This window comes from Xenopus laevis, chromosome 8S (genome assembly GCF_017654675.1).
Source record: "Xenopus laevis strain J_2021 chromosome 8S, Xenopus_laevis_v10.1, whole genome shotgun sequence".
NCBI classification, from domain to species: Eukaryota; Metazoa; Chordata; class Amphibia; order Anura; family Pipidae; genus Xenopus; species Xenopus laevis.
Window position 1 is genome coordinate 38,474,634 of NC_054386.1, and position 27,222 is coordinate 38,501,855.

Consider the following 27,222-nt stretch of genomic DNA (forward strand, 5'->3'; position numbering starts at 1 on the left):
ATGGTGCTCCCAGAATCCTTCCACCAGTTGGCATAATTCCTGGATGATGGGAGATGTACAATAGGTAGGAAACTGCTAAAGAACCAAATCATTTGTGCATATAATTTAAATTATGGGTCCCAACCGAAGTTGTCCTTTTTGGGCAGAAAAGCAGGGGTATCTGCCAGGGTCCACCAATTGTATTCCTAACATGAATAAAGAAATGTGAAATCAAGGGGCCCCATACTACTTAGCTCTTGTTCAAGGGTAGGGTTGTTGGACAAATGGGCTAATTTTGTGCGATTAGATTTCATTTTGTCCAGGGTTTCACAACCCTAACCAGACAGGAGGTTTTGAACCAGACAGCCCATTAAAAATCAGGCTATCCAGTCCAAAATCGGACTCATGACATACCTACCAGAGATTCAGGTTATTACTCCACTGCTGGTTCGCCCATCTAGGTGGTGGACTCTGCCAACTAAGTATTATGGGCCCAGATAAAAAAAGTGCTTGGCTAAATAGGTCACAGCCAGGGGTGCTGCACCAATGAGGCGGCAGCGCTTCACTGGTTACCAGGGGCAGCAAAAATGGTGCTCCTGGTAACCTTAAAGGAGAACCAAACCCTTAATTATAAAAACAAACCCTTCCCTACATAGACTCCCCCTCCCTGCTCCCCCCCCAGCCTAGGTGTTACCCCCCAGTAAATGCCCCTACCTCTTTACTTACCCCTCGGTGCAGAGTTCACGGGCGTCTTCTTCTCTTCGGTAATCTTCGGTTTTCTTCTGCGCTTCGGCTATTTCGGTCACTTTCAGCGCATGCGCAGTTGTCGTAAACCAGAAGATTGCTCCAGCTGAGCATACGCCTATACTCCTCTTCCCGGAGATTACCGAAGAGAAGAAGATGGCACCCACAGAATCTGCACCGAGGGGTAAGTAAAGAGGTAGGGGCATTTACCGGGGGTAACACTTAGGCTGGGGGGAGCAGCAGGGGGTCTATGTAGATTAGGGGGTAGGGGTTTTTATAATCAAGGGGTTGGTTCTCCTTTAAGAGCCAAATTTCTGGTTTTCAAAAAGGAAATGTGGCTCTTCTATTGCAGAGAGTGCTATTGCACTTCTTTGCCCAAGCTCCCCCAGACCCCCTCTGGCACCAAAAAAAAGGTGAGCATAGAGGGGGAATGAAGCGAGTTGACTCAGGCGGCAAAGGGCCTAGGATTGCCACTGGTCACAGCTTCAATCCACCCAAGTGATGCCCTATTACAACCAAACATGCCACAAACCCTGCCCACTCTTCAGAAAGCTCTGCCCTTTTTGGGACCCTTCAATGTGGACAGTCTTGTCTGTTTGGGCCCCCAAATTGGACCAGCCCATTTCCTACCTGTCCTTCCCTGATGGCAACAATTGTGAACCACAGATTCAGGAAAGGGTTACAACAGTAGCCCATTATATAAAAGCCCCAAACAGTAAGAACAGTTCTAGGCCAACCTACACATCATTATGGAAATGTTAATCGAGTAATTCTGTCAATTAACACTGATCATTTTCTGAGGTCAAAGGAAAAGTGATCCATCGCTATAAGATTTGTGTTGCTGCAGCAGTAACAGCCCAAACAAGGTGACCCCCTCCATGGTATCCCCAGCCACCCACTTCAAAGTCAGTGCCAGGCCACGCCCTGTCCCTGGGATATTGCATTTATGTGATTGCCGGTTTATGGTGCAGTAAAGTGCTATGAGGAATATTGATGACATCCTGGAGGGTTTGGCTGTATAATGTAATTAGTCATACTTTTATTTGAATCATTCCTTTCCCTTCTACAGTGCCAGGCTGGGATACACATATGGCTTTTTATTACTAAGGCTTTACCAGCTATTGTCTGTCACATCAGAGCAGACTGAGATCTTCAGACTTTTTGGATTCAGGACCCCTTTGTGCTACAGCATTTGAAAAAGCCTCCCAACCAGGTGTCTGTTACTTATATATATATATATATATATATATATATATATATATATATATACTTATGGGGATATCAAGACAAGAAGTATTCACTCCAAAATTTCTCCCTGGCTAATCCTGCGCCTCCTCTTCAACTGCTTTGTGCCCCCCCCATACACTTTAGGAAACACTGTGTTACAGGCACTGAGGGGCAATCATGAATAGCCAAAAGCTGTGCTCATGGCACATAAAAGCTATACAATTATTAGGGATGCACCAAATCCAGGATTCGGTTCTGTATTTGTCCAGGATTCTGCCTTTTTCAGCAGGATTTGGATTCAGACAAATCCTTGTGTCTGTCAAATTTGCATATGCAAATTAGGGGTGGATAGGGAAATCATGTGACTTTTCGTCACAAAACAAGGAAATAAAAAAAATGTTCCCACTTTTTCCCACTCCTGCCCTAATTTGCATATGCAAATTAGGATTCACATTCGGTTTGGTATTCGACCAAATCCAAAATAGTGGATTCAGTGCATCCCTAACAATTATGCTGCAGGACACATAATGTCCATCGTACTATTTGTCTAAACTAAATGTCATACCTCAATTACATGAAAATGTATATCATTTCCCAGGCAGGACCAGATCCACCCCACAATACACCCACATACTGGCAAGCACCATTTCCTTTAAGGTTTCTCAATTCAGGATTGTCCTGAAAACTTAGAACATTGTAAGATAGTCCTCCTGTTGTGCGTTAACCCTCTAACAGAAAGCCAGTATTGTGTAGGGGCTAGCAACATAGGGTAGAAATATAACATCATTGGGTCTGTTGTGAGTCAAATCAGAACAAGGAAAGCACAATTGGAATTTCCTTTACTAACACTTAAATTGCCCCTGTGCAATAATCTACTTACATATTATTGAATAATGAAAGCAAATCACTGATTTGTTGCTACAGATTACTGCCTCATGGTAAATTTGCTCAGTGCAAAAAAACTTTACTACTCAACTGCTGCAGTCTATATAGGCCTGTCAAAAAGGGCCAAGTGCTGGAATATAGCCCCCAACTCCAAAGGGCACTCAATTCAAAAATTCAAAAATATATTTCCAGTCAATTCTCAAAGTTAAAAAATCACTTTTTATTCATCATAAATATTAAAAAAGTAGGCATACAGACCAATTGATACTCCGCCTAGGCGGAGTATCAATTGGTCTGTATGCCTACTTTTTTAATATTTATGATGAATAAAAAGTGATTTTTTAACTTTGAGAATTGACTGGAAATATATTTTTGAATTTTTAAATGTGCTCAGTGTTCTTAAATGAGACACAGAATGTTTCACCATAACATAATCCGCGATATGTGTTAATTCGATGGCATAGGAATTTGCAATTAACAGGAATATACAGTTTAGGGCATCTTTAAAGCGAGCAGTGCAAAGTGGTCAGCTTCTGGGAAACTGAATCAAGGTGATATTTGGCTACGCCTAAGTCATAATCTTTTGGGACACAATGATGCCCCGTTATAAATACAGGTAGCCATAAATTGAATCAAAAAGTGTTAACAGATCTGGTAATTGAATTCAGTGATTGTACCAATAAACTATGAATACCCCTCCCTTTAAACTGCCCAACTGTTAGGGAATGGCATCGGCTGCCAGGCTGCTGCCTCCTCTCCCCAACACCCATGTGTGCCAGGAAATACAACACTTCTTGTAAATGTATAGCGGGCTATGCAAATCTAATGGAGAACACAGATTTATTGGTAATGTGATCCTTTCGGTTAAATGCTACTGTTTTCTTTGCTCGCGGTGATGTCATGCTTTTGTGGGATCCAATTACAGATAAATGACTGCTTTTTTCATGTAATATTAATCCCGCACGGCTATAAAAGCCTAGTTTATCGATGTCATAAAAGAAAAAAAAATGACAGGTAGAAAAACCAGTGTTTCTGTGTTCATACCAGCTGCTAAGTTTGGAAACAGACAAGTGATGTGCAGATCTGACCCAGACTGTGTTTGGCATTTGCCAGTTGCCATGAAGAGTGACCAGTGAGTTGTTTGGGCATCCAGTGAGGAATGAATGATATGGAGGCCTGTAGGTTAGACTTTCCACAAGGAGGAGTGCAGATCCTCTATGTTGGGTGCTCCAGGGGCACCATTGACACGTGCCAAACCCAACCCGGCGTAGAGAGCTTGCACACATACACACCTAGCCTTGCCTTCTATCCTCTCCTGGTCCTGGGTGCACCACAGACCCAGTGCAAATATAAATATTAAAAGTCCCGGACATATTTAAAAAAAAACGATTTGGTCCTCTGATCACACTTGTAATGTCAAGGCATATTTTGAATCCGAGTCCAGACCTGGTGAAGGTTGTCAAATCCAACCCGCACCCCAACCCAGCAAGCCATCAATATTTATATACCTGCGGGCTGGCCCGCCTATTTCTGACACCCCGAAGGAGGTGCAAGTAAATAAATAGCCGATGGTAGATGCCTACCAGAGGAATCAGGGAGGCCCAACAACGTAGACAAGGTTGCTCACGTACAACAATAACGATGTACTCATGGCCCAAACATGCCAGACCCTTGTTAAACCCGTGGCTCCTGCATGTTACAGGCCAGCCCACACATCATTAAAACAGATAATGTGGCTGCTGTGGGCAGGGGTGATTCTGTGGCCTTCCTGCTGCTGCCCCTCCTGCATTCACCTTTTTGGTGCTGTAGGGGGAGCACAAGAATAGCACTAGAAGAGCCAAATATCCCATTTGAAAAATGCTTTTTGCCACCTCTGATAACTTGTGGGGGGTGCTGCCACCTGAGACCAGTTTATCAACTCACTTAATTTGGGCAGTGACCCTGCCTGTGGGTCCTGTAGCAGTGACTGAGATGCATTTTCTATATGTTTATGAAAAATGTATTTCATTTGATTTATTTAAATATAGTATAAGTCAATTTTAAACCCTGCCATATAAAGTGGCCAATGGCTGATTACACGTAGATGGGTAGAGGGCTTTATAGCATAGTTCATAGGGCAGGGGGCAGGGAGACCCCCCCAGCAGGGGGCAGGGAGACCCCCCCCAGCAGGGGGCAGGGAGACCCCTCCCCATACGATTCTGTGTTATTCCTGTGCAGGTGATATATAAAGAAAATAAGAATTTTAAGGGTTATGGACACCTTAAAAATACAAGTGCAGTTTGTATACTGCAGTCGGTGGAAAAATGTGGTGCAACGGTTGTAACTAAAAACATTTATGTAAATAATGCCCCAATAAATAATGGGACCTAAACCACACCACAAATTGAACATCATTTGTTGCCCATTGAGAGTGAAAACCTACCTGGCTGTGGGTGATGGGAGTTAGAGGGCTCGCACTAATGTGCAATGCTGTGATTGGCTGGTGCTGGGAGGGGATGAGACACAGCAGGGGCTCAGGTGGGATGGAGGGGAGAACAATAGAAGATGTCTATATTGGGTCCCAAGGGAAAGGCAGCTGCAAGCGTTCTGTGATTATTACACAGCTCAATGCTTTCATAGGGCGGTGGCTGGTGGAAGGGGGGAGCCAGCAATACGGGTCCGTACAAGGCAGTCACAACTCACACACAGGATAGAGAAGAAACATCTCAAGGGCAAAAGAGGGACCGCCGGACTCTGATCGAGCCCATCCATCTACATGCGCTGCTCCCACAGCTGATTGGCTGTTTGTCTTTTTGCTGTGTGATACTGTGAGTATTCCATACATCATTCTCATATCATTCTTTCAGCTAGTTGCTTGTGGCATAGGCAGGCTTGTCTGTCTGCTGTAATGGCCAGGCTGCCCAACCTGAATTCCTCAAGCTGAAGTTGAACTGCAACTCTCGAAATCCCTAGACAGTCTTTTGCCATTTAGGGATGTTGGCAGCTGCATTCAACGACAAGGTAGACATGGTTTCTGCATATATATATATATATATATATATATATATATATATATATATATATACATATATATATATATATATATATATATATATATATATATATATATATATATATATATATATCAGGCCTGGACTGAGATTCAAAATAGGCCCTGGCATTTCAGGTACACAGAGGCCCAAACAGGCCACACAGCAGCCCAAACAGCATCCCACCAGCCCAAAATATAGTGACTGCCTATAGCAACTTATAGCAGCCCCTCTGGCATTTGCCAGAACCCACAGATTGCCAGTCCGGGCCTGATATATATATACATACACATTGGGATTAAGCATTTGTATTATCAGCAGAGACACATGTAAAGTCTTTTAGATTGTAAGCTCTTTTGGAAACGGCCATCCACCTACTATGTATTTAATTCTGTGTGTTCTTTGTATAAACCCATTTATTTTACAGCTCTGTGGAATATGTCAGTGCTTTAAAAATACATGTTAATATTAATAATGATAATAATAAGAGTTAATATTCTTGTTAGGTCCTGTGCTAAAGGCGAAGCAGGGTATCCTCCTCTTTGTGAGAAAGGGGATACACAGCTCAATAGCCGAGTCTAGATTAAGAATGTGAAATAAGGAGAAATAAAATTAGGTCATAAGGAGGTGCGAAGTTAGACACCCCTGTAATTATAATGGCGAGCCTCCTATACCAGGCTGGCACTCCTCTTCTTTAAAATAGGGTATTTTTGTGCAGAGTGAACTATCACCACTTACCCTGCTCCCTATCCCCTACTCTACAATGACCTTGTGAGGGCACATCACAGTGCAAAACAGCTTTGGAGACTTCAATGATGCCAGCTGCCCTGCTTGATTTGGCACAAGGATACCTGGGAGCAGGTAAGAAGAGGGCCCTGGTGCAGTTGGCATAAAGTACCCCAGGGTGGTGTGCCAGGAGAGGTGTTGACTCTGGGATATCAAGTTAGCAATCAGGGGCAAGTGCCTAAAAATGGTCTCCCCCTCCCCCAATGATTTTAGATTCTGATCTACTTTAAAGAAAGTTTCAAAGTTATGGGGATGTTTTCTTTAAGCTCGCCTGCTGTGCCCCTAAAAACCATTCTGGTCCAGAGCGTTCTCCTTCAAGGGATCCTGTCATCGGAAAACATGTTTTTTTCAAAACACATCAGTTAATAGTGCTACTCCAGCAGAATTCTGCACTGAAATCCATTTCTCAAAAGAGCAAACAGATTTTTTTATATTTAATTTTGAAATCTGACATGGGGCTAGACATTTTGTCAATTTCCCAGCTGCCCCAGGTCATGTGACTTGTGCCTGCACTTTAGGAGAGAAATGCTTTCTGGCAGGCTGTTGTTTTTCCTTCTCAATGTAACTGAATGTGTCTCAGTGAGACATGGGTTTTTACTATTGAGTGTTGTTCTTGATTTACCAGGCAGCTATTATCTTGTGTTAGGGAGCTGTTATCTGGTTACCTTCCCAAGGTAGTAAACAGTGATTGAAGTTTATCAGAGCACAAGTCACATGACTTGGGGCAGCTGGGAAATTGACAATATGTCTAGCCCCATGTCAAATTTCAAAAATTGAATATAAAAAAATCTGTTTGCTCTTTTGAGAAATGGATTTCAGTGCAGAATTCTGCTGGAGCAGCACTATTAAAGGAAAACTATACCCCCAAAATGAACACTTAAGCAACAGATAGTTCATATCATATTAAGTGGCATATTAAAGAATCTTACCAAACTGGAATATATATTTAAGTAAATATTGCCCTTTTACATCTCTTGCCTTGAGCCACCATTTCGTGACTCTATCTGTGCTGTCTCAGAGATCACCTGACCAGAAATACTTCAATTCTAACTGTAACAGCAAGAAGTGTGGAAGCAAAAGACACAACTCTATCTGTTAATTGGCTCATGTGACCTAACGTATGGTTTGTTTGTGAGTACAGTGAATCCTACGATCCCAGGAGGCGGCCCTTATTTTTTAAAATGGCAATTTTCTATTTATGATTACCCAATGGCACATACTACTAGAAAAGTATATTATTATGAAAATGGTTTGTTTACATGAAGCAGGATTTTACACATGAGCTGTTTTATGCAATATCTTTTTATAGAGACCTACATTATTTGGGGGGTATAGTTTTCCTTTAACTGATTCATTTTGAAAAAAAATGTTTTTTCCCATGACAGTATCCCTTTCAGTACCATGGCTGCAAGATCTCTGTGTGTTCAAGTGCATTACAAACTCCAAGGCAAGTCTTTGTCTGGGGACCACATGGGGTGAAAGCACCCCTATACCTTTTACACTTTTCTTGCCCTGACTTTGTCTCCCTCATCACCCCAGGTAATGCTGGTTATTACCCGTTCTGATAAAAATGGAAAATTTAGGGCATGAATTTCTAGCTGAGGCTGAAATAACCTCTGTTGTGGAACATATACTTTATAAGCAGCTGAAAGACTATGTGGTTTATCATTGATCTAGAAAAGCAATAGGTAAAAACAAGATAGAAACCCTTCAATAAAGGCGTGGGGGCAGGGCCGCCATTAGAAATCACGGGGCCCCGTACAACAAAATTTTTGGGGCCCCCTGGGCCCCGCCCACACTGACGACCAAGCTCCGCCCCATATCCCGCCCACATCGCAGTTAAAAGACCACACAGACATCAGCGCTAAAAAAGTAACCCCCCCCCCCCCACACAAGTTGTAAAAAGCTATTGATGGTCAGGGCCCCCTTATAAAAAAAACTGGGGCCCCAAAAAAAAAAAAATTAAATTTTTTTTTTTTTAAAAAACATTGGTGGCAGGGGCCCCCTGTTAAAAAAAACTTGGGGCCCCAACAAAAAAAATGTAAAAAAAACTAAAAAATAAACAAACATTGGTGGCAGGGGGCCCCCTTCTAAGTTAAAAACAAATTGGGGCCCCAAAAAAAAATTTGAAAAAAAATTAATTTTTTTTTGAAAAAAAAACAAAAACATTGGCGGCAGGGGCCCCCTTATAAGTTAAAAACAAATTGGGGCCCCAAAAAAAAAATTTGGAGAAAAAAAAATTTTTTTGAAAAAAAAAAAAATGGTGGCAGGGGCCCCCTTACAAGTTAAAAACAAATTGGGGCCCCAAAAAAAATTTAGAAAAAAAATAATTTTTTTTTGAAATATAAAAAAAACTGGTGGCAGGGGCCCCCTTACAAGTTAAAAAAATTTGGGGCCACCAAAAAGAAAATTAATTTTTTTTTTAAAAAAAAAAACCCCAAAAAAAACAATGGTGGCAAGGGGCCCCTTACGAGTTAAAAAAAAAATTGGGGCCCCAAAAACAAAAGTTTTAAAAAAAAGATTGGTGGCAGGGGCCTATAGAATATTAAAATAATACATTGGTGGCCAGGGGATTAAAAAAAAAAAAAACACAAACTGGTGTTCAGTAGAATTGAACTCATGGCTTCAGTACTTCAACTTCGCCTCCTTTCGTGACTTCGGGTCTTTTCACCGCTTCAGGACTTCGGCTTCGGCTGTTTTCGTGACTTCGGGTCTTTGCGCTGCTTCAGGACTTCGGCTTCGGCTGTTTTCGTGACTTCGGGTCTTTTCGGCGCTTCGTGACTTCGGGACTTCGGCTTTTTCCGTGACTTCGGGTCTTTTCGTCGCATCGGCTTCGGCTTTTCGGCACTTCCGCATTCGGCACTTAAGAGGCAAGACGTACGGCTCGGGCGCTCGTAAGGGGGGCCCGGATCTTCAAAAAAATGCAGCGCTGCCGGGCCCCCCTTCATGCCCGGGCCCGGTACGCTTGTCCCCCCTGTCCCCCCCTGATGGCGGCCCTGCGTGGGGGTAGTGCAGTTTGGGAGAGTGAAGATAAAAGAATACATTATCTGATTTGGGGTCAATATTTCAACTACATTGACCCATTGTACAGACACCAGCCAATCTGGCTGCATAATTCCCTCTCCAAAGTGATCGTGTCATAGAATCAAAATATACCTCTGTATGTGTGCAGCCAAGTAGGCCAAGGAGCGAGTGGGGGATTCTGGGAGTTGCAGTTTGAAAATAGCCAGTCCCCTGTATTATACAGGTATGGGATCCGTTATCTGGAAACCTGTTATCCAGAAAGCTATTACGGAATGGCCGTCTCCCATAGGCGTAAATTTATCAAAGAGTGAAGTTCCGCCACTAGAGTGAAATTCCGCAGCTCTCAATTCATTTCTATGGGATTTTGAAAGGCGTATTTATCGATGGGTGAAAGTGAAAGTTCACCCTTTGATAAATACGCCTATAAAAATCCCATAGAAATGAATGGAGAGTGGTGGAATTTCAATCTAGTGGCGGAACTTCACTATTAACTTCACTCTTTGATAAATATACCCCATAGACTCCATTTTATCCAAATAATCCTAATTTTTAAAAATGATTTTAAAAATTATTGTACTTGATCCAAACTAAGATATAATTAATCCTTATTGGAAGCAAAACCAGTCTATTGGGTTTATTTAATGTTGAAATAATTTTCTAGTAGACAAGGTATGAAGATCCAAATTACGGAAAGATCCATTATATGGAAAACCTCCGGTTCCTAGCATTCTGGATAACAGGTCCCATACCTGTTGTACTGTGTTATGCATACTCTGTGTTATAACAAAAATTGTTGCGGTGTATTGTGAGAAAGCAGACCGTGTAATGCTGCTGGACTTAAAAACACAGTATATTTGTAGCTATACAGTATATATATATATGTGTATATATATATGTATATATGTAATTTGTGGTTATGATCCATTATTTCATTAGTGCAACAGTGTGATATATTTAGAAGCACTAAACTGCTATATTGCAGAGAGGAAAAGAGCAAGCTCATAAGGAATATATTGCTATGCATTACTAAGTTGCAACACAGCACTATATTAAATATAATTATTTTTATAATTACTTATAAATAATAATAATCATTTTTTATAACCTCTAATACCTGTCTCAAATGCAATCTTTCAAATACAATGTGGTTGGTAGGGTCTGTGACCTCAATACAAAGGAAGCAGAAGGATTGCGAGTCCTGATCATTATTGCTGTTATTTGTCATTGTCTTTCACGTTCAGGCAAATGCCTGGTTGCTAGGGTCACTGAACATAAAATAATTCCAAAAGCCTTTATTTTTATAATAAAAAAATGGTAATTTTCGGTTTAAAGTTGTTTTGTTGCACACTGATGGGCTGGTGCAGAACAAAATAGGTCAAATAATTAGCAGGCTGCAACTAATGAATGCCAGGAGCTTCTGGCTTTTGGTTTGCTGCCCACAAGTCCTGCTGTCTAAAATGGTTGTCTTCTCCTAATAGTCCCTGATGCAGACAGCAAGACTCGCTCTAAACCTGTAATACAGAGAATGTCTACAGATGGAGCCATTAACACCTATACAGTACAGGCTAAATGTAGTAGGGGAAGTATTGGAGAAACTGAATATCTCCAGCCATGTCACATATTGGATAATGATGGCCGGAACCTATTAAAGGGTTTACGGATGGTGCCTACTGCCCCATAATGCGGAGCAACAGTTTGTTGCCGGGCAACTGGAGTCTCATTACCCTTTGCTCTCCAGAACTGTATTGATTTTAGTTGGCTAAAAAGACAAAGCCAAGTAATGTGTCCTTTTCTTCTGACTGATCTGCCCTTTTGGTCCTGCACCCGCTCCCACAATAGCTTGATGTTGCCGAGCTGGTAGTAATAAGGTCTGGGGTGTATTCATTGGTGGGTGAAATTGATTAAGGATCCACAACTTGACTTGTGGGGAAGATATATGAATGCATATACACATAGGTTAGGCATGCTATGAAACCTACCAGTAGGATAGGATATGTCCGACAGCTTAATAAGCAGTGATATAATTGCTTATAAAGGCCTTAGTCGTAACAGAGACCCTTGTTTTGGACTCTTCATGGTCTCCTGCTAGTGAGCTGTAAAGGCTACAGAAGTGCTGAGGCCTTTTAAGGCCAGACTGAGGTATGGGTCATTTGTAATCAGTTAAGTCTGGCTGAATCACTTGCCCTTTAAAAACAGATAAATCCACAGCCTGAACTTTAAGGCCCTTGACAGCAGGATTTCAAAGACCCGTAATAATGAATAAAAATGCCCAAAGAAATATTACTGTGTACCATCATTGCTTTATTAGTAGTTTGAGCAATAAACCAAATTATTTTGATCTTGCTTCACTTTTAACCCATTTTATCATTGGCTTTCTGGCAATAAGTTTCTGAAGCTACAGAACTGAAATGGGACACAGCCCAGGATCCCAGAGGGATATGGCATTACTATATTGGGATACAGTCAGGGAATGATGGCATTTACCATATCAGAAACAACCACAAATCAATGCCAAGATATGTAATTTTGGCAGGAAAATGGGAGGCAATGTTGGTGGCACTTTTTCTTCATTAAGGAACAAGGCTATGAAGACCTTATTTTAGGGGGAGGGGAGTCTGTGCCAAGACAAAATCTGACAATATCCTACTAAATGAGACTAATGAGAGCCTTCACTAAAGTGGATTCTATCCCAATTTCAAACAGGTGATTATTATAGCACTGTTGTTTTCTGGGAAATGGGCAAGGGGGTATACATGATATATGGGTGGCTGGAAGTAAGATTTATACCTGTAGAGGTAATCTGCCTGGAATTCAGGTAATCATGGTAAATAAGATAATGGATCAAACCTCCTTCTGAGGAATGTAGTAAATTGTCACATACCCCTCCTATAGGTGATAACGTAAGCCAAAAGAGTGGCAATGATTTCCTTTGGTTACTGATATATAATGACCTTCAACGTCAGTGGGGCTTATTGACTAACATAGGTGCTGAACATCACAAGGACAGTTGCCCATGGCAACCAATTAGTTTTGATCAGTCTCCTACTGATTAGAACATGAAAGCCAAGAACTGGCAAGGATACTAATGAGTTTGTGGCTTTACATTGCACTTTTAGCTGTTAACTGCTGTGAGTTTTGCCACAGATGCCATCAAAGAAGCTTCATCAACCCTTGGCCACGTTGAGTTTTTGAGTTCTCTTCTTATGAAACAATCCTGCAAGAGGAGCTAATGAATTAGCGGAACCTTAAATATTTAATGTGTCTTGCCTGGAAACATTTAACTATGTTTATTTTACTAAAGCTGCAAAAAAATCTTCTTAGCTCAGTAGGGAAGCAAACTCCAGGCGTATTTGTTCATAGAGGTGAGGAACAATTAACAGGGTGACTTCTCTATTTATCCAACACGAGCCCCATTGGAGGTTGATATCATATGGGAAAACAAATGACCAATACCCTGACCAATCTCCCCATGCCTTGATATGAATAGAAACCAGAAAGCTCAAATGTATATTTTGACATGGGAACCACTCACGATGGGCAGCTTTTATACCTATTGATAATCAGAGGCACGGGGAGGGGAAGGGTAGTGGGCGTTTCTCTGCTCTCAGGGGAACGCCTGGTATGAAATAAGTCTTAGCCTGAAACAGTGATTTATATTATGTGCAATTACATTGAAGGCACTGCAAGCTCTTAATCAAATGCGGCACCATGGACTTCTCATGTGCTCTGCATTCTGAATAAGCCTGCAAACTCTCTATCTTGAATGAAAATTAATTTTGTTCTCAATTAGATGAAATAGTAAAGTAAGAACCTGGGGATAATATATGAATTAAGTTAAATGAGTGCCATAGGATACTAACTTTTCCTCTCAAGTGCTCCAGTCATATTGCATTTAAAGTGGCGCTGCATGGAAATATGGGTTTGCTGTAGGATAAATTGGCCAGTTTTGTTCTGTCCACAACCCTGAGGTGGGGAATTCAAGAGGAGAATGGGTGTCATGGTGTAAGTGAATCAAATAGGTCTGTTCATAGAAGGGAGGGGTTACTGCTCAACATTTATAGCTGAAATTTGAGTAAGGTTAAACCCTAGAAGAGGACCATCAAATCTCAAGAACAAACCCACTAGGAAGGAACATTCCCAATAAGTGAAACATACTGCATACATATCTACAGTAATTATCACAGGTCCTCCAAAATTCACTTTTATTCCATTAATCGGCTTAGAATCAAAAGAGCTGAAAAGGATGCCCCAACATCAGCACCATCAATTTCAACAATAGATAAAACTTGTTGGTAGGCAATACACAATACTGAGCATAGGAGATTTAGCACCTCAGGTCCTGTTTATCTGGGGTGCCAGGGACCCATCAGAAAACCTTGGCCCACAGGCCTGCTCTCCAATTACTGTTTCCTTTTCTCTTACTCAGTTTCTCTGTTCTCTTAATCACTTCTCATTGCTATCATTTATTCTTTCCTCTGTTTCTCCTCTTTATTCTCAGATAGAAATGGGGATTGGCCCTGGTATAGGAATACAAGGCAAAAGGTTGGGTGAGCAGGGGGCCCACTGATGCCTGGGTCCACCAGGAGTTTTCCTTGAATCCCTGTGGGCTAGTCTGACACTGACCTAAGGAAGGTATGGCTATATGGGCCCCACACATATATAACATCACACAATTACCCCCGCCAGGAAGATTAATGGTGGACACAAAGAAGTTGACCTAAGATGGGTCCAAAAAGAGAAGATGCTGTTCTAATGATGGGGGGGGGCTTTGGGTAGCAGCCCCAGTGGGCCTCGTACATCCCAGCCTGGAGACCAAGAAAGGTGAGATCTGGGGTGAACACTTATCTGCTGCCCTAGACATTGTTCAGACTATGTTTGATTAACTGATATACAATGCTTTGCTTTCCTGTGGCTGTAACCTTGGTATGGGCCATAGTTGGCCCATTACATATGTTGGACCTCCAAGTGGGGCAAAAGCTGAGATAGTCTGATAATCACTGTTGTAAGATGATTATAATATAATACCATAAAAGGTTATGAAATGACTTATACTGCAGCTGAGCCAATAACACTATCATAGAAACTAAACAAAAGGAAGATGAGTCAATTACAAATGCAGTTCCTGATAGCGATGCCAGAAGAGTATCAGATAAATCTAACATAAGTAACAGTAACCCTTTGATCCAGTTTCCCAGTGTGTAAAGATTATCTGGTTTATTCTCTTTGTGGTGTGTCTGATCGCTCTCCTCACTAATTGCAACAGAGTAATTGCTGGTATATTTTGATCCATATTATACAGGCTGCAATTAACTGGTGCATGGTGGACTGGCTTTCCTTGGAGTCGGGCTGAGGGGAGTCAGGTTTCAAGGATGGGAGGGGGTAAAGCTGGCCTGCCCCAGGGATAGAACAATTGTGTTTTAGTTCATTTCAGGAGCAGATGGGCACTTTTGGTTGCCTTGGGCTTGTCATACTGCAAGAGGTGCAATCAATTTTACTAGCAAAATTTAAAGGGATATTAGTGATAGTATTAGTATTGAAAGTAATAGTTTCTATTATGGTTTCTTGCACTGATGCATTTGTACTAAATTGCACCATTATGTAGTATTCGTTTCTTGCAAGATGAGATTATCCCACTGCTACTATAGGCACCCCCTACTCCCCCTACTATACCTGCTATCCCACAGCCACACTCCCTTCCCAGAGACTGTTATCCCACTGTTACTATAGGCACCCTCTCTCCCTACTTTACTTGCTATAATGCTATCCCATAGCCACAGTAGAGCCTGCACATTCTAAACACTGCCTGCAATTGATTTCTCAACCTGTTCTAAATTAATTAATTGTGTAGCAGAGTGGAAACTGCACCCATTTAAATGTTAATACAAAAGGTTTTTGTATCTAAACATTATTCTCTACGTCGGTTGCTTCCAAGTTGCTAAATAAGGTGCAAAGCCTAGAATTTTTAGATGCTTAAAATAGAGTTCCTGTTGTGTGTTGAACCCAGACATGCAATTGACTTGAATCACATGAATCACACCAGAAAAATTTAATTTATACCATTGTTGACAACCCACCAAAAATGTATACAGAATGCAATTAACCAAAGCAAATGGAAATTCTGCTATTACAAGTCTTTGAAATAACAATACGTTTATAAAAACCATGATTTGTGTCCATTTTCACTTTTTACCCATGTTTCTAAATGAACCATTACCTGAACCATTCACACAGTGGAAACAGTTAGATAGAAAGCACTAGGGAACCATGCTAAGACAAAATGGCCATTGTATGTCTGGTGCCATACTCAGGGCCGGATTTACATAGTAGGTGCCCCTAGGCCCGCTACCGTTCGTCACCCGTGCCCCCCCGCCCTTTATTCATGCAAATTTTCATAATCAGGACCTGAGCAATGTGGATTGGGCACGGGATATTATTGTATCTTCTGTGCATCCCCAGTGTTTTTGAACCAATGTGGGTGTAGTTGGGCAGCGTGCCACCCTAGGCCCGGGCCTAGGTGGCCTCTACACAAATCCGGGCCTGGCCATACTAATCTCTTCATCAAGATTTGCCTTTCTGTGGCACCCAGTTACTGCTGGATAACCCCCACCATAAAGAAAGCTTTGCTTGACCTTGAAGACTCACTCACCAGCAATGGGAATTATACTAAGATGGCAGAAGTGGCGGATCTTAGATGACCTGTCTGTCTGTAGACTGTAGATATGCTGAGATAAGGAGGTAAAATGACAGCAGCAATATTCAAGCGAAGGAGCCAAATGTATAATGAGGAATGAGGTCATATCCAGAAGGGCGAGAGCAGCCAATCTGACCTTTGAATTAGTGGATCCTGCAGAGAAAAGAATTGCTCTTCCTTAATTAACATTAATTATATCTATGACTAGATCAGAGCTGATATGAATTGATTGACACTCTAAGGGCTTCAGTCAATTAATTAGTTCATGGGTCTTTGTGCACCTCTCCAGTAAATGTTTTCTTACTCCCCACCCTTCCTCTTCTGCCTCCTCCGTACCATATCCACCCTCCTTTTCCTTTATGTGTTCATTTATCTCTTATTCGTATCCATTTTATTTGCCTTTGTCTCTGTGTCCCTCTGTTGGAAGCCTGTATCTCCCTTGTGAGACCTCTGAGCTCAAAGAAGAAAGATGTTGGCTGTACTGTCAGCCGTCAAAGGGATATTTCTAATATCTCTCGCTGAGCACAACTGGCAACAAGGCGTCTGTATCTATATTGGTACAACCTATATATGAGCATATCTATGATTGGTATGACCAATTTTAAAGTTACCTGCACTCCATAGGGATAAGTTCAGCTCTCTTCATGTAGGAGCAGCATTTCTGATTGTCCCCTCACTGGCTCCGCTGCAGTAATGGGGCATGGGTGAGGGACATTGATTCTTTCATTGCTTCTTTGGTTAGTAGGAAAAGTATTCTAGCCTACGCTTCCTTATAGAATGGCTGGTTTGACCTTTAAAGAGGACCCGAAATACCAGTTAACCATTAACAAAGATGGAGTTATGCAGCTTCGCTTAGGGTTTAGGCTCTGCTTGACATGCAAGACAGTCTGTGTGTACAGAGGGACCCCCAAGGCCCAAAACTCTAGTTACACCACTGTGAAGGAGCCTAGTTGACATATTCAGTATTATTGGCCCATGTATGGCTTAAATCTCCAGCCCACATCACATTAAGGAAGGATGCTAAGTTTGAAAAAGGCTTCCATTGATAGTCGGTCATTGTAGGGGGTATTTGGAACTGCCTGCAACCAGTATCTGGCCAGAGATCTATTGGGCATGTTTGAAAATCAATTGGATTGGGCCCTGTAGGCCCAATCATAAGAACCAATGATTAGCCAAATCAGGCAAAGATCTGCAACCAATTGGATCTTTAAATGTGTGACCATCTTATGCTTTTTTGGTGACTTCTACAAAGTCTTCCTTACTAGGTTAATATAGCTTTTGGAATTTAATTTGTGTCCCTGTAGATTCCGAGAGACAAAAAAAAACCTTGCAGCTTGACACATTAAGAAATTCTGGCTTTGTTAGGAAATTCCCGCACATATAAATAGCTCCTCATTATATATTCTCCATGCAGTCAGTGCTGAATTGGGAGTAGTGCTTACAGGACAGAACTGTCACAGTCTATACACTGGCAGCATATGGCTCTGGGCACATGGTATATGCAGGTGAGTGGCTGAGTCCCAATTTAATGAGTGCAGCTGCTGAATTAACTCTGTAATTTTAACATTGCCAGAATGCAATACAGTCTTGTGTTTGGATAGGGTGGAGAAGGGACTTGCCCTGGGCTCCTAAGAACAGATTGCAACTTTTATTGAAGAAGTTAGATACAAGTACAACAATCATTTATTGCAGTATAACAATGGATATATATATGAGTGTTATCCAGCCTGTAGCTTTGGCTAACACATTTTAAGTTTTTACCGTACCTTTTTTTTTTACCCCCGTAGAAGTTGCCGTACACGGCAGACTCGCACCAATAAAAATCAGGCAGTTATCAATGTTTTAAACAAGGACAAGGAGCTTGTTGATGTGATCCAAATCCAAAGGATCTCTGTAGGTCCCACTAGATGAGCTCATCGTTTGACCTAGGGCCAACAATTGGCTCAGTCTGATTTGACCACATGTGAGTTGCCAAATCAGGCTTGGGTTCACTAATTTGGTGACCTCATCAAACAAGCAGATTTGGTGTGTATGGCCACCTTAAGACTCATGGCATTTCTTCTATCATGACAACTAAAGCTATGGCTCAAGGTATTAGAAATTTGTTTGAGATGATGCCCTGTTTTGCTACAGAATGTAATAAATGACAGTTAAGTCATAGGGTATCATGTGTCTATGTTGTACAGCCCAAAGATGAAATGTCTGCAAATCCTAATGTAGCAAACAGAATACCGATGATAGGGTGTCGGAACTGCTCTGGGATTTAGAAATGTCATGGTGTGCGGCAGATCATAGAATCCTATGTTGTCGGTAGGTACCAAGGGATAAACTGACATTTTTTATTAAACATTGTTTTGAGTTGAGTTGTCCTTGGTACGGTTCTATATAGTCATCCAAAGGCTTCCCCCCTTATAGCTGCCACCCTAGGTATGACCATTGGGTGCCTATACAAAAAGTATGACCGTGCCAATAGCAATTGGGACTCAAACTTCCAGCCCTTCACTTTCTGTATGCACTGCAAACATGGCTATCCTGAACCTTTCCTACCTTTAACAAATTCCCTCAGGGCCCCAGACATATACCACATTTTGTAACCCCCAAAACTTTGCAAACAAATGTCAGCTACTATGCTTTCAGGGACTGGCATCTCAGCAGGAAAGACAATAAGCCATGGGTGGCCTGTGCCATTTGCTTGATTTATTAGTGCTACTAACATGCTCAATATAGCAATAAAATGTTATGACTAGAAACCATTGGCTGATGCAGCACCTCTTAGGGGGAATGTATAGCATTATATGTGTTCAATCTGTGTATACAGCAGCTGTCTGGTTTATGGCACTGACCTATGTACTGGGCATTCTCTTGCAGTTGCCTAAATTATTAACAATCTCTTCTGGCTCGTTAAGCTGCTTCCACCCTTCAGCTCTTAGTGTATGTGAATTAGCCTAATGCTCCTAAAATGTGGTTCTGCGGCACATACATTAACAATGGTATAGGCAGACGACAACAAAAAAATGAAGGCATAGCTGAAAAGAAAAGAGCAGACAATGGCTACAAATGTTTTGTTTTGGAATAGAGCTGATGTGTGAGCTGCCACATCCAGCACCCAAGATTTTTTTACAGTAGCAAAAGGTTCATACAGAATTCCCAGGATCCTCCAAATTCGAGAGTGAGAAAAGTAATTTCGCCATGTACCCCCAATCTACTTGAGTGTATCAGTGGAAGCCCAGAGTAACAGTGTGAATCAGGTGGCATTGCAGGGGCCCCACAGCAAGATGAGAACCTTGTCTCAAATTGGAGCGAGCAGCCAGTTGTAAGGGGCGGCAAAAAGCCTCCTCTTGTAACTTTAAGAGCCGAATTTCTGGGTTTTAACCTCATTGCATGCATTGATGCTGCTCCGTTTGACCTGTTCCGACCACTGATGTTTTGAGTGGTAGAAGCCAGCAGCCGCCTCAGGATCACCCCTGCCCCACCGGCACTATGAAATATCTTAAACTAATCTTCTGATGAATTGTGTTTAAAATACCTAGTCTGGTATAGACAAGCTAGGGATACAGTATATGCTGAATTTGCCAAACTACCTGAGCAAATTCAGCCATGTACAGTGAGCTTTAGATACAGGCAATACAAATAGATAGGCCACATAAATAAAAGTGATGCAGTTTGGGCAATATTCTTAAATCGCAAAAGATTTCTCTATGACATGACTTTCCCTTTAGAGCACTTTCCATAACTTTTGCAGGATAGAAATTACTAGCTTTTTTGTTATTGCACTTTGCTGCTCATTCCTTTTTTGGGTCTTTGGTGCTTTCCTCCTGCTGCTCCTATCTGGAACATTCTGTTACTTACTGACCACCCTAGTGAAATTTCGACAGATTTATTGCCTCGGCAGGAATTCTGCTCTTTTTTCTGGAAGCCTGTTTTGAAGCTGGAACAAGATCTTGCTGTAAACTCGAGAGCTCAGTGGTATTGTGCCAATAAATTCAGTGTATTCCATGTCAGAGCTGCAGAGACATAGGCCCTAATACTCTGGCGCTGGAGATGCACAACAGAAGCACATAGAGGGAGACAGTGGCGCCTTGTTATTGAGAAGGTCTGTGGTTCATACGCCAGCTATTCAGGCTATTTTCTGACAATGCCTATCATTTTCTAATTGGACTCAATTGAGTGGAGCAATAGATCCGTTTGCTTGGGTTTGGCTGATTATGTCCATTAGAGTTTGTTGGGGGGAGGCAGCTTGAACCCTCATTTTCCAGGGGTATTAGTAGCAAGGGAATTTATTTTGATAGCCTGTAATCATTCAGTCTGTGTCTAATCACAGTAATCATTGTACTGTGGTCTAACTTTTATCAAAGGGTTCTAAGATCTCATTGTATTCAAACCACACGATACAATGAATCCTAATACATTAACTGTATTAACTGTACCCACTGCAGGTACAACATTTATTATCTGCTTAGGATATATATATATATATATATATATATATATATATATATATATATATATATATATATACATACAATGCACAGAGATGCCGGCACTCTCAACAACAGCGTTAAATGTGCCTGGGTGCAGAGTCAGAGAATTCACATAGAAAACAGAAGATGAGCCGTACTCACAGGACTTAAAATAATAAATATTGATTTATTTAAAGTTTGTGACCAACGTTTCGGCCTCCTCCAAGGCCTTTCTCAAGGCCTTGGAGGAGGCCGAAACGTTGGTCACAAACTTAGTGAAACTGCGTTGATTTATTAAAAAAAATATCACATCTTATCCGACGTTTCGGTCCCACATGGGACCTTTCTCAAAGATGAATGCTGATCTTCTGTTCATATACAGTATTATTCTATTTTGGATCGTGCACCTCTGGCTTCATTCTTCGGATTGAGTGCAGGCACTGTTGGACTTATATATATATATATATATATATATATATATATATATATATATCCCACAAATAAGGTCCGCATTTTCGGGTCTTAATTAAAAAAATCAAAAATGTTTTATTTACATGGAAGACTAATGTTTCAGCCTCTCTGAGGCCTTTCTCAAAGTACCAGCAAGCACTATAGTAATGCACTAAATACAGTACACAAGGAGTCGGCACTCACGATACTAGGTTAAAAAATGCCTGGGTGCAGTGTCCAAAATATTAAAAAATCTATAGCACAAATAAGGTCCGCACTCTCAGGTCTTAATCAAAAAATAAAAAATGTTTTATTTACATGGAGGACTAACGTTTCGGCCTCTCCGAGGTCTTTCTTAAAGTACCAGCAAGCACTATAGAATGCATTAAATACATCTGATGGCGGAAAAGTTAATTAGCTGACGTACCATCATCATCGAAGTGCAGCGAGTATTTAAACTTCACACATAAAACATGTGGATATTTATGCCCCTTTGAGAGCTGATTCACTAGACACACCTCTTGCCTACTACTAGGGTTGCCACCTGGCCGGTATTTTACCAGCCTCGCCGGTAAAATGATGGTTCATCACAATGTTAATAATAGGGAAAAAGCTAAATATATAGGAAGGCCGGTATTTTTTTCCAGACCTACTACGTTTTTCCTACCTACTACGTATGGGTTAAAATTAGACCCAACGGACATTACTTGATACAGAGAGATAATGCTGCATTAGCTAAAACATATTATGGACATGTGTCCCGGTCTGTGGACTGTATCTATTATACCTTAATATGAATTTAATAGATGTTATTGTGAATGAGGGAACTTCAGGGCAGACCTTTCATCTTAACTCATATTCTGATACTTTGTAACATAGACAGGACAGTTAATAACTGCCGTTTAAAAGATAGGAAGTGACAATTGAGATTAACATCTAGGGATGCACCAAATCCAGGATTCGGTTCAGGATTCGGCCTTTTTCAGCAGGATTTGGCATTGGCCGCATCCTTCTGCCCAGCCGAACCGAATCCAAATCCTAATTTACATATGCAAATTAGGGGTGGGGCGGGAAATTGTGTGACTTTTTGTCACAAAACAAGGAAGTAAAAATTTGCATATGCAAATTAGGATTGCTTCGGTATTCTGACGATTTTTTTATAAAGGCCCAAATGTGGGCCGAAACGTCGGATTTATGTACTAAATAAAATCAATTATTGAAACAGAGAATTGGAGTGCAGGTCTTTACACAAAATCTATATATATATATATTTTTTTGAAAAAGGCCCTGGACAGGGCCGAAAACGTTAGTCCTATGCTGTGTTATTTTCAATAAAACCTTTTTCATATTTTTAAGCCCTGAGAGTGCTGATCTTCTTTGGATGGATGGAGATATTATATTGATCGTGCACCCAGGCAAACAAACACTTCATTCGAGAGTGCTGGCTCTTTGCTGGTTTCATATATATATATATATATATATATATATATATATATATATATATATATATATATATATATATATATATATATATATATATATATATAATATATATATATATATATATATATATATATATATATATATATAATATATATATATATAATATATATATATATATATATATATAATATATATATATATATATATATATATATATATATATATATATATATAATATAATATATATATATATATATATATATATATATATAATATATATATATATATATATATATATATATATATATATATTATATATATATATAGTGTGTGTGCGTATGTGGCTCCAATATGCCAGCACTCAAACCAAAAAAAAATATTTATGTGAGGTCGAAGATCAAAATAAGTTGATACATCATTTAAATCAGCACTCGCTGTAGGTGAAAATATCAAAATGTATTTGATCACGGTGAAACACATCTTAATCCCAGTTTGAATGCATATAACTCCTCAATACTGATTACTGGCAACACCAAATTGTTGGATTATCTTGTTAAGCCTTGAACTTCATAGGCAGGTGTGTCCAATCATGAGAAAAGGTACAGTATTTAGCCAACCCTCGACTTTAACAAGGGCCCCATTTCCTGAATTAGCCACACAGCCCCACAGCATGATGGAACCTCCACCAAATTTGGAGCAGGTGTTTTTCTTGGAATGTGGTGTTCTTCTTCCGCCATGCAAAGTGCTTTTTGTTATGACCAAATAACTAAATTTTCTAAATGAGCTTTTGCATTTAACAAGCGACTCTGTTTGTGACTTGAGTCACACCCTGCTATACACATGATCTTTGTGCAAATTTCACTGAATTGTAGAACGATGTACAGATACACCATCTGCAGCAAGATGTTCTTTCAGGTCTTTGGAGGTAATCTTTGGGTTGTCTGTAACCATTCTCACAATCCTCTGCCTATGCCACTCCTGTATTTTTCTTGGTCTGCCAGACCTGGGTTTTACAGCAACTGTGACTGTGGCCTTCCATTTCCTGATCACATTCCTTACAGCTGAAACTGACAGTTTATAAACCTCTGAAATAGCTTTTTGTAGCCTTCCCCTAAACCATGATACTGAGCAATCTTTGTATTCAGATCTTTTGAGAGCTGCTTTGAGGATTCCATGCTGTAACTCTTCAGAGGAGAGTCAAACAGAAGCACAACTTGCAATTGGCCACCTTAAATACAGTTTCTCATGATTCAAGGCATATCATTCCCTTTTTCTCTGTAATAATAAAACAGTACCTTGTACTTGATCCCAACTAAGATATAATTAATCTTTATTGGAAGCCAGCTTATTGGGTTTATTTAATGTTTACATGGTTTTCTAGTAGACTTAAGGTATGAAGATGCAAATTATGGAAAAGATCCATTTCTGGAAAACCCCAGGTACTAAGCATTCTGGATAACAAGTCCCATACCTATTTATGCATGATCTGGTAACCATAAAGGGGGAACCCACCTTTAAATTAGCCTTTAGTATTGTGAAATTTGTTTGTTTTTTAAACAATTTAGCTTTTTGTTTATCAGCTCCCCAGTTTGGAATCGCAGCAGCTATCTGTTTATCTGGATACAATTCCATTTGAAAGCTGGAATGAAGTTGAAGGAGAAGGCAAATATATTGGAAACAATTAATAATAAAGACCAACTGAAAAGTTGCTAGGAATGAGCCATTCTATTAACCACTAAAGCTTAACTCAAAGGTAAACTAATAACGTATTTCAGGAGTGATCACACTGCCAGCATGCACTAGAATATACATTCAAAATTTCTTAGACTACATATAATTAATTGAGATTAAATACATTTGGGCTGAATCATATCAAGTCCCAAACAGCCCAACATAGGCCCAGTACATAGTGATTGTCTATATGCCATCTTAAAGCAGCCCTTCTGCCATTAAACACAATCTACAGATCTGTCATTCTATTGTAGAATAAGCAGTTGAGACCCTATGGAATTGAGGCTCATTTATCAATTCTGACAATTTTACCCATGGGCAGTAACCAGGGCCGCTCCTGCCATGAGGCAAGGTGAGAACCTGAATGGCAGCAAAAAGCTGACTCTCTTTTAACTTTAAGAGCCAAAGTTCCTTTTTTTATACGTAAATTCGGCTCCGCTAGTGCAGTGAGCACAATATCTATGCCCCCCCACCCCTGGACCCACTCTGATGCTAAAAGTTGAAAGCGCGGAGCTGGCAGTTACCCATAGCAACCAATCAAATTGCCTTTTTTCAACCAGCTGCAAGTTGAACAATGAATGCATCAATTTTATTGGTTGCCATGGGCAATTTTGCCTAGCATTGAAAACTGAGCTCCAATATTAATGATCCTAAAATTCTTTTATCTATACCTCCTAACTATGTCATATGAAACTGGCCTCTCTCTGTATAGCATTATAGATAGCATTATACTGATACAGGTATGGGATCCACTATATGGAAACCTGTTATCCAGAAAGCTCTGAATTATGGAATGGCCGTCTCCCATAGACTCCATTTTATCCAAATAATCCAAGTTTTAAAAAAATATTTCCTTTTTCTCTGTAATAATAAAACCGTACCTTGTACTTGATCCAAACTAAGATATAATTAATCTTTATTGAAAGCTGTACTAATAAAACAGTAACTTCTACTTGATTCCAACTAAGATATAATTAAATCTTATTGGAAGCAATCTTATTTCATGTTTACATGATTTTCTGGGAGACTTAAGGTATGAAGATCCAAATTACAGAAATATCCGTTACCCGGAAAATCCCAGGTTCCGCACATTCTGTAAAACAGATCCAACACATTTGTCTCTTTTAGAAAAGTATAAAGGGAGGCACTCCATGGGCGATATAGGCGAAATCCGACGCGCTGCACAAAAAGGCAGGTGTCAAGTCGGATGCAACGGAAATAAGGTAAGAGATGGAAATGTTGGATGAAGTCGAATCGTTCGTCCGACGCAACACGACTGTCGAATGCAGACGCAGCATCTGCGTCCTACAGTCGTGTCGCGTCGGACGAACAGTCGAACACTGTGACATCATCGATGTTCCTGTTGCTTACCTTATTCCTATCGCATCCGACTTGATGCCTGCGTTTTTGCACATCGCTTCGGATCGCGCCTATATCGCCCATGGAGTTCCTCCCTAAAGCACATTTTTAAACAAAACCAATTAATGACTTTTCACACATTACCTGACTGCCCTAACATTCCCTTCACTCATTTCCAACCCCCCCCCAAATAAATTTCCTCTCCCTCCCCTCCATCTCTATAATTCCTGCTCATGCCCCACAGTCACTTTTCCCACCCAGCCTGTACATAATTACACTATTGCCCTCCCTTCCTCATTGCATATGCATCGCTATGGTTTGAAATTAAATATTTAGGTTGGAATTGAAGAGTTGGGGGCATAATCACAAATGAAACTTGAATTAAGCACGCATACATTATACATCGCATAAGCAATTATTTCCATGCTAATTTCAAGTGTTTCTTGGTAACCAACATTACTTACCTTACCTATCCCCCCATCCCCTTTGTTATAAGAATTCAACTCATGCCCAGGAATGTGTTATACACTACATTATTTAAATAAGATGAATCCAAGTATCCTTTCCCTGCTGTAAAAACATATATACAAACATACATACAGGTACTTTGCTTGGGGGTAGAAAAACCCTAAGGGGCTAAGGAACTTCTGCCCTTGGTGTAGAGTCATGTGCGGGGCGGGTCCATTTTTTGGGACCCGTACCCAACCCGTACCCGCAACCTGGACCCGCAACCACATTCTTACCCGCTTGGAACCGCTACCCGACCCTACCCGAAAGTAACTTATCCCGGACCCGCTGACCATCAAGAATCAGGAAGTGCTGTCATTGTAAACCGGAAGTGACATCATCAGAAGTAGACGTGATCAGAAAAAAAGGAGTAAATTAGGAAGTGCTGTCATTGTAAACCGGAAGTGACGTCATCAGAACCAGACGTGACCAGAAAAAAAGTGTAAATATCGTTATTGAGAAGACCCGCGGGCCCGACCCACATACCCCCATAACCGCCGACTCGCTTCTTTACCCGTACCTGGAACTTCTACCCGCAACCTGCCCTATTGGCAGGTTTTTGCCCTATTGTTTTACTGTTAATTGATATTATAGTAGGGCAACTGGGCATTGTGGGTAAAAATACTTAATACTTTGCGCATAATAAGCCTTATTTATCAATATCTCAAAGTATTTACATAATAAAAGTCTGACCAAACTAGAATCCACGATTGAACGATTTAATTGAAACAGGGACAAACTCGATAAAATCAAGCGAAAATCTGAAGTGTACAATTTTTTCTAATTTTTTTTCCCGAAGCTTTCGTTTTTTCAGGGCTTTTTCCCAAAAAGTCCAAATTTTACTGATTTTTGCCTGCAAATCCAAAAATAGTTGTTTTTTTGGGCTAATTTCAGCGTTGACCACCGA

At 40.6% G+C, this 27,222-nt stretch overlaps 2 protein-coding genes across 10 annotated transcripts in view; one reads left to right on the forward strand and one right to left on the reverse strand.

Annotated features, from left to right (window-relative positions):
- avpr2.S (arginine vasopressin receptor 2 (nephrogenic diabetes insipidus) S homeolog) overlaps positions 1–27,222 on the reverse strand; it is a 450,241-nt gene that overhangs the window by 236,868 nt on the left and 186,151 nt on the right. The gene's annotated exons all lie outside the window — the stretch shown is intronic.
- l1cam.S (L1 cell adhesion molecule S homeolog) overlaps positions 1–27,222 on the forward strand; it is a 119,989-nt gene that overhangs the window by 5,793 nt on the left and 86,974 nt on the right. The window contains exon 1 of one of the 7 annotated variants that reach the window (XM_018231825.2): positions 5,423–5,642. The exons of the other annotated variants lie outside the window; for them this stretch is intronic. The gene's annotated coding sequence lies outside the window, so the exon portion shown is untranslated. Of the gene's footprint in view, positions 1–5,422; positions 5,643–27,222 lie in introns of those variants that run through there. 7 annotated transcript variants of the gene reach the window in all.